The following is an 11,194-nucleotide window of genomic DNA, read 5'->3' as shown; positions in this document are numbered from 1 at the left end:
AATTGAAATTCTCTCCAAGAGCATTGCAGAGGCCTCTACCTCCATGCAAAAAAAAAAAACCAACCTGTATTGATCAATCTCTTCCTCTGGCTCACAAACATCCTCCAGATCTTTTCCTGTCTCTAGCCTCAGCACAAGCTTTTTTCTTTTCTAGTACTTTCTACTACCAACGTAGTTGTAACATTCATGCCATTTCATCCTGCTGACATGCTCTTTTCCCCATCTTTACCATCCACATTCTACTTGTTTATCCCTTCCTGAAGTGCTGTGGCAATTCTCTCTCTGGGACTCCACACCGGGCTGAGAGCCACAGTAGGCCAGACCAATTCAAGAGGCTGCTTTCTCAAGAGCTGTCAGTGGGTTTCCCGGTAGCCCAGAACAGCCAAAGGATAAAGTGGTCCCTATTGCCCCTAATGCGTCTTTGATGCAGTGAGACTTGCAGGATTCACAGGAGTGTCCAGAGTCGAGTTTGAAGACGTCTTACTTACCAAGTTTGTCTCATTTCAGACTCATTAATTTCTCCCACAGCACATTTCCCAGGTAGCCATTACATGTGATACTTGGATTTGTAGCAAAGACATTTGTTTTGCCTTATCCAATTGTTTCTTTTCTCCCTGCCCCTTTCTCTTCCTGTATCTTTTGCAAATAAAACAGAGACAGGTTCTGATCCTGTAGCCCATAATCTGACCTCATGTAAGAAGACTGTGATGCATGGCAGAAAGGCGAGATGAATAGAAGAGACTGACTTTTATGAGTGAGATTCATCTTAGTTAGTATCAAACATTCCAGAGCATAGACCTTTACATATGAGCTAGTCACCCTAGGGTCTCTTTATAGTCAGTGGAGACAGGTACATTCAAGGCTAGCTCAGCTGTAGGTATCTAAATTAGGAGAAATCAATTCAATCCTTCATTTCTGGTTCCAATTGCATCTTCTGTGTCAGCATTCACTAAACCCGCTGCATCCACTTCACTGATGTCAATGGCATTTTTCAGCACTCGCATTCTTGGAGATACCACAAGACATATCATGCAAAAATATGCCAGAATGCAGCTCTGTCTTCCCAATTACCTCAGGATCCTTCCTGGCTGTTAACTGGAAGTTGCAATAGAATCTCTGTAACTTGTTTTTCCGGATATGGCACTTACCGTTATTCAGGCACCTTGAACCCTGAGAGACAGAACAAATGCATTGACTAATTTCCACCACTGAAAAGCTGAGCTCCTCTATGGTTTTATAGAGAAAGAACCTCAGCAGTAACACCTTGCCGTCCGTGCAGAGAGAAGAGAATATGTAAGCCTGTTTGAATGCTGCCGATGGCACCCGTTAAATCCCCGATCGCAATGCAAAAAAAAACCCCTGGCAGCACTGAATGGAAGTAAAATGTATGGAGTTCCATATAACTGAGATCTCAAACAATTCTGAGGAGAGGGAAGACACTGACTCCAAGCAGAAAAAGGGAAAAAAAGAACTGGGGGTAACTGACCTTGTAACAGAAAAATCCTTCCCCTGCCTTAACACAAATACAGACTACCTGGAGTTTACAGCAGAGAACTAACATTTCAGAAGGCAGGAACTCTCCTCCCATGCAACCTGCAAACAGGCCGACAAGGGTCTGCGAAGTCCTGCAGTCAGCAGGGAGTCCATCTGCTTGGTCACTGTGAAGAGAGATCCACGTTTCGGAATATAGAGAAACTGGGGAGTTAGGTGAGAGACACAGCTTTATTATAGTGATCCAATACGTCTACCTAGTGTTTTGTTCTTGGTTTGGGTTTTTTTCCAGTTGCCTAACAGTGACTTTGTTGTTCTGAATAGACCATCCTCTGCTGTAGCAAGCACCTGCTTTTGGCAAAACGCCGTAAGAACGTCTGTGTCCAACAACGCTCCAAGCTCAGTTAGAAATGATGAAGAAACTATAATAAGAAACACAGCAATTGAAATCAAGGACTCCATCTCAACTTCTCTTTGAAGGGGAGACGCAGAACTTATAATCAATAAGTGAATATTAGCCTAGGAAGACTATGAAAAGAAAAGGTCAACGGCATAAAGGCACCCATTACATTATATCTATATATAGATAGTATATTATTACCTAACAATATCTTTGAGTACTGAGTCATGGTTTCAGATTCATTGAAAAGGGGGCTGCAGGTGGCAATCCACTCATGTATATTTGCTCTTCACAAAACCAATTTTGCATTCAGGGAGCTGCTGAAATGGAGATGCCAGAGCACTATCAGGATGATGTAGAAATCTTTGCAGATGTGCAATTTTCATCTAAAATAAGTTCCACTGCAGTGTCCTAGACTGCTTCAGCACAAAATTAGCCAAAATAAAACTCATTTTTATGTAGTCTTCCCAGTTCCAAGGGCAGATGCAGCCCTGACGTATGACTGGGGGAGGACTCTTCACCATTCAGCTGTGACCACAGAATCCGCACCAGTTAAGAGTGTTGCACCCGGCAATGGTAATGAGCAAGGGGAGGAGAGGACTGAGGGATCTTTAGACTCTTCAGTAAATCCCCACTTTGTGCAAAATAGGCCTGATGCACTGGTCCATTCTGGCCACTTTTGCACCACTCCAAAATGACTACTGGGGAGTAACGTAGGTTGGTAAAATAAAGCCATCAGAACAGGCTCACGTGCCAGCATTTTTGCTCTTCTCAGTTAGGCAGGTTGAAGACAGAGGAGAAGTATCCATCGGTGACACCTTTCCCCTCAACCACTGGTCTCGTGGACTGTGGCAGTAACATAACAGCCATATTGCTCCATCGTTAGCAAAATGCCCAGAGCTAACTCTTGGCTCCGATTCTTTCCAACAGCCTTTCCAAGTTTGTCTGTTTTTCATAATTGTTTTGCTTCCTACCGTTTTTTACCTAGGTCTTTGTTCTTGTCTTGCGAGTGCCTTCTGTGCAAAGAGCCCCACAGCCATTTCCCCTAATGCCAGGCCCAAATGTAGGCTGCTGCTCTCTGCAAGTTTTGATCTTACGCTGTTTTATCCTTTCTGAACTGATCTTAGTAACATGCTCAGAAAAAGAAAAAAAAAAAAAAAGTGTTTGCAAGTGTAGATTACCCTGCAGAGGTTTCTTTTTTCCTGTGATGTTTAAAAATCATGCAAGAGAGACAGGGATTTCTATCCCTGGCTAGAAATCTTCCTTAGGTTCTTTCACTCTTGGAAGAGCAAGAGCAGCTCTGCTCAGCAGAACTAATTAATTATGATCGCAATAAAACATATATTCCGCCTAAAAATACCTGACTGCATTGTGTTTTAGGAGCTAACGAAAGTTGGCATCGTGGTTAAAAAGCATGTGTAGGTCGCGATAGGCCTTATGTGACGTATCCATGCTAGAACCAAACGCTGCAGATGAGATTTTTACAATAGCGGTTTCACTGGTTACCGTGAAACAATAGTGCTTGGTCAGGAAACGACTGCAATAATCCCGCAGCTTTTTACATGTTAATATTTAGGGCACCACTACGGTAGGCAGGCTGTGTTGCTACAGCATTGCAGGAGTTGTGAAACGTGTCTCCGTCGTTCGTAATTACCTCTACCCTGCGGGAGCCGGGCGAAACCGCAGATGAGCGCGTACCCTCCTTTTCCTCCGGCTCTCCGGCTGGTTATTCGCCGGCGGGGGGACGACGGGGTTTCCACCGGGGCTGTGCAACCGTAACCCCGCAGCACCGCCAAAGGACATCAGGGGAAGCGCGGCGCCTCGCCCCCGCGCGGAGCCGCCTCCCCGCAGCCGCGGCCCGCCCCCGCCCGGTGCCAGCAGCGGGCGCTCCCCCCCCCCCCCCCCGGCCTCCCCGCCCTCTCCCCTCCGAGGCGGCGGCTCGCCAGACCCGCCTTGCCCGCGGGCTGCGGGCCCGCCCTGCCGCGCAGGAGGGCGCAAGCCGGGGGGCCGCCGCGCTGGGGAAGAAAGGCGGCCCCGGGGGGGCGGGGGGGGGGGGAGCAGGCGGGGCGGGCTGCGCCCGCAATGCAGCACCGCCTCGCCGGGAGCCGCCAGCGGAGGGGCTGCGCCGCCCGGGCTCCCCTGCAGTGCCGCCGCCTCCCCGTTAGGTGTTGCTGGCGGGAGGCAGGTGCGGCCACCGGTCCGCCCGTGCTGTGCCGCGGTGCCCCGTGCCCGCGGGGCTGCCGGCGAGGCACAGAGCCTGCCTCGCACCGGCGGTCTGCGTGCGCCGGTCCCCTCCGCGGGGGTTTGGCCGGGGGTTAGAGTCGGTGGGCTGTTACCCGGATTAACCCCTCCAGCTGCACGCAGCTGGCCGCTGCAGGAGGTGTGCGTGTGTACACACGCGTTTGCGCGTAAAACAGCACCAGGCTGACAGCCACGGCCTGAAGGTTTGGCAGGTTGTTGTACCGGGCGTGTTTGGGGATAATCATGCACATCTGTACAAAACGGCGCTGCACGGCTTGCGCGTAGAAAAATACCTGGGGGATGAGGGTGGATACGCTGTGCCGAAGTGCCGAATTACAGGGCTGAACCTATTGGTATTAAAGGGCCCAGAGAGCCCCGCCAAGGCTTTGAGGTGAATTCAGTGCCCCCTATTCTTATCTCCGTGCTGCCTTGAATAAAAAGCACCTCTGCGTTTACTGCTGAAAACTGAACTTGAGTTGGGGAATCCCCCACCTGGCATGAATTCCACACAGATGACTCTTCCGAGAGCTCCTTGACCAGGAGAACTATGGAGTGAGGGGACATACCTACCGTATGACAAGGAAAAAGTCCATTAGCTGTCACGTTGCAGCCATTCCCAACTGGCTATTTGCCTGTCGGGGGCTGCTGCCGCAGAACAAGAGCTACAGAAGCTGCAGGCCGGCGACGGGTGTGGAAAATCAGAGAGCGGCAACTGGTTGTCGGCTTCACGTTACTGAGCCTCTCCGTTTGGAGATGGGATGAGGGTGGTGAGCCTTCTTTTACTCTGTGACCAGCTTGGCTCTAGTAGAGTCAAGCAATTGGCAGTGCTTTTCCCCTGAAACATAAGAACCTACAGACCAGCAAAACAGCAAGCGATGGAATAGCCAATGCTAAGTGTTCTCCTTTCTCTATGGAACAGCAAAGGGTTGACTCTCTGTCGGCCCTTGTGTTTATGCGAACTGTGACAGCCCAAGGCCACTCTGGGAAAAAACGCGCGAGACTAGAAGGAACACACAGAAGTATCGGCACGGGAGAGATCTTCCGTCGGTGGCTTTACGTGCCTTTTCCGACAATAAGAGACCCAGAGTTGTTCTGCATTTATGACAGCAGCCTTCAGAGGCCATAGCAGCCACAATCGCTGCTCGGTCACGTCTCCCGTATTAGGCTGCAAGCAGCATGACGCTGAGCCTTTCATATTTCACCTGGAAATTCCTTTGTGCTGAAGTTGCTGAAATTACATCAGATGTACTTTTTGTAAGTTGGAGCAGATTTCGACTCAGAAAGTGGGATTTATCTGTAAAGGTTGCTCAACAATAACGCTTACCTCATTGAGATGCCCCAGCTAAGACCGCAGTCCCATCGAACTGAGGCCTGCACGTACAGTGCCTCTCTCCCCAGCCCCAGATTCGATTCCAAACTCGGTGAAGACAGCAAGAATGCTTTTACTGAAGCCACGCTTTGAGCCAGGCTTCACCCTGTAAATACTTACCGATGAATAAGCATATGACCCGGTTCCCAATCTGGCTACCATAACCTAAGATGTTTCTCTGTCAGCTCAGGAGCCTGCTGGTGCAGGTGCATTGCGACATGAGGGCTTTACAAGACATAGGAAAAGATCATTTACTCCGGTTAATATTTGGCCCTTTTCCTAAACTTTCCTATTTTTACCCTCTTTTCAACATTAATTCCTTTCGTTTTCTGTTTCTTCTTAAGCTCATGTTGGCCTATTCTAACTAATTGTACATAATCTTTGCTGGAAGTATAGTATGGCTACTTCAGGCTTTTTCACTGTTAACTCTTACCCCAGCTTTACTTCACAAAACAAAATAGTTGTCCCCGCATGCCTCTCCAAATAATTGTTGGTTCCTCTTATAATTTGCTTGTATGTCAGCTTCTATTTAAAAATAAAATATAATCATTGACTAACCATTTTAAAGCTGTTCTTGCTAACCTAAATTAATCCCTATTCCACTTGTCTTTCTGCCTTTCTGCTCCACAACTGCCCCCTAGAGAAATAGCTCTGTAAGGAAAAAATAATGCACACATCCAGTCACGCAGTACTTCCAACAGTTAGTTTGCTCCAGACTGGCAAAGGCTGGGATTGGTAGAGGCGTTTCTCAGTAAAACTGGAAAATGTTGGCCCAGTGAAATGGATGTATTTCAGATAACTTTTCTGAACAAAGTATTTTTCAGAACCTTTTTTTTTTTTTCAGGTAATAAAATTGCTGATGAAAATCAGACAGAAAGCGGCCAGCCACAATGTCTCTAAAATTTGATGGGTTAAAGCTGGTCAAAACTCTAGTTAGCGCTTCCCTCTGGCAGGGAACACCCACATTTTGAAGAGGAGTTTCATTAAAATACTGAGTGAAAGCCAAATATTTGGGGTTTTCTCACGAATGTGCTAGGAGGCTTCCTATAAATGTTTTTCTAAGTGAAATGAAGAAACCACATCCTGGCTAAAATAGCTGATGGCCAACCGACCTAGGTAAACCTGAACTTGACTTTTCCTTACCCTACCTGGATACCTTGAACAGTATGTACCTAGCTATGGGGAAAAGTCTGGACATTCATAAAGCTCTTGGGTTTATCACACAGCGCAGAGCACGAAAACACTTGAAATTGTAACAGTTTTCACAGAACAGGACAACTATTCCTCTGTTCTGGCAATGCAGGTGGAAAAAAGAAGGTTCCACATAAGCACTTTCCTTACAGAGAGACATGTACGGCTCCATCTCTGAAACCGAGTCCGTGTGGGCGGACCGATGTGCTTCTAGCCAAACTGGAGTTTTGCCCAGCATCAGTGGGGACTCCTAGCAGATCTATCTAAGCCGATACAGTGGTAGGACTGGGGCTATTTTCTATTTATAAAACAAATTGCATATAACAGAATTAGAACAGGTAACTCAGTAACAAGTTTTCCCTAAGTAGCACAACTAATAAGGCCTGGTTTCCTAAGGATTTGTGTCTTATTTCCCCTACGTTCCGAAACCACAGTAACGCCCGCTTTCCTATACAAGGATCCCCACACACCCTTACGTCTTCCCCCACAACTGGTCTTTCCTTCTTTCCAGCCTCCCCACAGACACACCTCACAGTACCCCCAGCGCTCTCCCATGAGCTGTAACTGGGGAAGAACTGGAGAAGGGCCCACGCGTGCTGTGACTGGTTTGGCATGGGAGCGTGCTGGCCGGCGCTAGAAAGCTCAGCGAGGAAATTACCTGGGGCTCTCACGCTACCTCGCTGCTGCTCTTTCTAATGAAACCTGTAAGCTTCGTATTGTTGAGGCTGAGATCCCTTTGCCAAACTGGGCCGAAATGGCCACTGGATTCCGAAGTTATCAGGGAAGAGCAGGCAGCGCCGTTGCACTTCTTTTAGCAACCTGGCCAATTAAAAACGCAGAATCGCATGCGAGGAGCCAGTGGGTGTTATTCCCGTATCCAGCGAGAGAGGGGAACAAGCAGGCCCTTTCCCTGGGGGAGAAACCGCTTCTAGTGTGAGGCTGGCTCGGCCCGAACCTGGCTCGGCCCCACTCCAGCCACAAGGACCCAGCCAGAGCGGGGACAGCGCTGGGCCGTGATCCCCCACCCGCTATCCCCTCCAAGGGCCCCGGTCCGGAGGGGGACGCTGCAGGGGCGGCCTAGCGCAGGCCCCTCCGGAGGGCCCAGCCGAGGCGCCGCGGCTGTGGGGGGGGGCGGGGAGCGTCCCCCGCCAGAAGTGCCGCCGCCACAACCGAACTCGGCCTTCCCCGCGCGCTTCTTCCGTGAAGGGGGAGGGCTGCCCCCCGCCGGAGCAGAGACTCCCCCCTCCGCTGCGGCGCGGCCCGCCCCCAGGCAGCGGGCAGTGCCAGGGCCGGGGGCAGCAGACCTGCCAGCCCCCTCCCCGCAGGCCCCCCGCCCTCACCGGGTCCTGCTGCGCTTACGGGGAGACGCGGCCGCACTGCGGGCGGACGCGCGCGCCCCTCGCCTCCGCCAGCCAGCCGGCCGGCCGGCCGATGGCTCCCGGCGGTCCCTGGAAGCGGGAGAGCCGGGCTACACTCGGCACAATGATCCGCTGCCCTCCCCTCCCGTCCCGTCCCGGTGTGATATGTCTGCGGGCGCCGCCGCTGCAGCAGCCCCCACGCTTGCGGCGCGCCCGTCGGGCCGCCAGGGGGCGCCGCCGCCCCGCGCCCTCCGCAGCCCACCGGGGCGGGTGGGGGGAAGCCGGAGAGGCGCGCGCGCGCCCCGCCCCGCCGTCACGTGCCCGGTGTGAGAGCTCCCCAGCCTTCTCGGCGGCGCCGCACGCGACTTTCCGCGGGGCGCGAGCCGCTAGGGGGCGCCCCGGGGGCGGGCCGGCCGGCCGGCCTGCCTGCCTGCCCGCCCGCCCGCCCGGCGCGCGCCGCTTGTTGACCGAGCGGCGGTTGGTGGCGCGAGGCTCTCTCGTGACGCGCTCGCAGGAAGGGCGGGGGGAGGAGGGGCTGCTGCTGGGGACACCGAGAGGGGGAGGAGAAGGAGGGGGGAGAGAGGGAGGAAGGAAGGAAGGAAGGAAGGAAGCGGGGGGGGGGGGGGGGGAGAGAGAGAGGGAGAGGAGGGAGAGCGCGGCCGGGGCCGAGAGCTGGGGAAGAGGAAGAAGGCGGGCAGGAGGCGGTGGTTGCGTGCGTCCGTGCCGGGGGGAGCCGCGATGTGAAGCCCCCACACGGCCCGGCAGGGCAGGCGGCGGCGGCGCCCCAGGAATGTGCGTCTGGGACGCGGCGAAAGGTGAGCGGCGGCGCGAGGCTGCCGGAGCGGGCGCCTTCCCCCTCGCGGCGCGGCGGCCCCGGCCCCCATGGCCGCCCGGCGCTCGCGGGCGCGCCCCCGTGCGCGCGTGCGGGGGGCGGCTCGGGGGGGGGGGGGGGGAAGGAAGGGGGAGCCTGAGGCAGCCGCAGGGCCCGCAGCCCCTGCCCCGCCTCAGCCCCTCCCTGGGCCCGCGGCCTGGTCCTCCCCCTTCTCCCCGCCGCAGCTCTTCCCCAGCGCGGGGCTCGGGGGGGGGGAGGAGGAGGGTGGCGCGCGGGGTTATGTAACCGGCGCGGGGGCCTTAGCTCAGTCCCGCTTGCCCGGGCGGGGGGGGAGGACTCCCGGGCGCGCGCGCGCGCGCGCGCGCGCGCTGCAAGTTGCCGAGGGTGTGCCAGGTGTGTGCATGTCTGGGTCAGCCACCCCCGCTCGTCGCCTTCCCCTCCCCCGCCAGCTACGGCACCTGTGTGTGCGTGTGTCTGTCACATGGGGCCTGCGCTTCAGACACAACACGGTTCCCAAGGCAGAGCCGGAGCGGTGCCGCGAGTATTTTGCCAGCTAAGGGGTCATTGCAGGGAAATGGGTTGGAGGAGGAGAAGGAAAGCCCAAGCCCTGGCGCAGCCTTGCCCTCTCGGAACACGCCACGCGCTGTGGCACTCGGCTGTAGCAGCGGGCATCTGCCTGCCGTTTTCCCTAGTGTTTGTCACAAGTTGTATTTGCTGAGCAATAGTGCTGGATATAACCAGTGTGCTGGAAGGAAGAGGACCTGTGCTCCATGAGTAAGCCTGTGCTTACAAACACCGAGGGACAAATGCGTTCACTGATGCTTCTTCACCCCTTCCCCATCTCACGTTGATGCGTTTTGCTGTATAGTTACCATTGACTTGACCTGTGATACTGAGCAAAAAGCCCCTGATGGGAGATGCGTCGTAATAGCATGTTAACCTCAAGAAAGGAGAGAAAGATAATACCGCAAGCACGTGATTTTTTGGTAGAAAATCTATGTGTTGTATGCTGTAATATTCCATTATTTCTGGTGCTTTAAAATTAATGTCAAAGTCTTCAAAATGACAGGGCTGTGAATGCTCTGCTTGTGTTAATGAGAGATTTTCTTCGTGAAAAGATGAGTTGGTGTTTGTTCTGCATCTTGATTTAAAATCCAGGTCCAATCTCAAATTTGATACTGTAGTCCAAAGAAGCAAAAACAGGCCATTGTAATTTTATGATCAGAATTCTTTATTCGTTAGATGCTATTGTTGCTCAGATAGAACTGTTTTAAACAGTTGCCTACTTACCATTAGTTGCAAGAGGTTATAGTTAAAATTTATTTCTGGCATAGTTCTGTCTTACTACAGGCTGTGACATTTAACACAGAAATCCAAATCTCTGACAAATTCTTTGCCATCTTGTCTCAAGCGTGTAGTTATTACCCATTCCCACCATATTGGTCTTTCACTCAGTCGATTTCTTCCACTGGACAAGGTACCAAATCCCTGTTAGTAAATAATCCCAAGCTGTCAGACTGGAGGTCATTGGTAGGACAGTATTAGTAGAGGCACAGTGCAGGCACCTGCCTTGTGACTCACTGATCTTTAACTACTTGAAGATAGATTGTTTTAAAAGTAAAGCTCTAATAGGAAAAATACTTTAGCATATTTCAAGCCTCAGTAGTAAACTGTGCATTTTTCTGTGTACAGTATACGTGTCTTCAACACATTATTCAGTAATTGGCCTTTCAAATGGCCAGTCCATCTTTCTGGATAGTATGTACGTACTCTTACTTAGTCACAGCCTGTTCTGATGCAGTGATAGTGTCTGGTAAGTGAGTGCTGATTTTGATTAGTCTTTTCTGATCCCTTGACCCAGACGTCTTTTTGTAAAGAAGTTTCCTGGCAATTTTTCAGTCTTTCTACCATCCCTTTCAGTTACTAGAGAGATTAAAGAAAAAGTAAGAATGATTCAAACACAAAACCAAGTTTTGAGTAGGTAGAAAAAATTAATATGATTACACAGACCTTTTTTTTAATAAATCAGTTGTTCAGGACGAGCAGGATAAGAATAACTTGCCTGACCCTGCCATGTGCTTTCCCCATTTAATTTGTTAGCTATTGTTTATTTCATGAAGAATGATGGGGGTTTTTTGTATTGAACATTTTTCTGTTTTAATTAAAGGTGTATATTGTTATCACTGAGATCTCTGTCAGCTTTTAGCAGCATGTTTGCCTGGTATAGATATAACAAGGGAGCTAAATATCCAAATGTTGACACCCTCCCTCAAGAATACAATGTAGATTAATTTGGTGATAGTGCCATGTGT

At 51.6% G+C, this 11,194-nt stretch overlaps 1 protein-coding gene across 3 annotated transcripts in view; it reads left to right on the top strand.

Annotated features, from left to right (window-relative positions):
* Positions 1 to 8,742: 8,742 nt before the first annotated feature.
* Positions 8,743 to 11,194, top strand: part of REV1 (REV1 DNA directed polymerase) — a 61,762-nt gene continuing 59,310 nt past the window's right edge. For all 3 annotated transcript variants that reach the window (XM_076359522.1, XM_076359533.1, XM_076359501.1), the window contains exon 1: positions 8,743 to 8,865. The gene's annotated coding sequence lies outside the window, so the exon portion shown is untranslated. The remainder of the gene's footprint in view (positions 8,866 to 11,194) is intronic.

Source organism: Aptenodytes patagonicus, chromosome 1, assembly GCF_965638725.1.
Source record: "Aptenodytes patagonicus chromosome 1, bAptPat1.pri.cur, whole genome shotgun sequence".
In the NCBI taxonomy this organism is placed as follows: domain Eukaryota; kingdom Metazoa; phylum Chordata; class Aves; order Sphenisciformes; family Spheniscidae; genus Aptenodytes; species Aptenodytes patagonicus.
The sequence above is the reverse complement of the archived record's forward strand: the minus strand, read 5'-3'. Positions and strand labels throughout refer to the sequence as shown.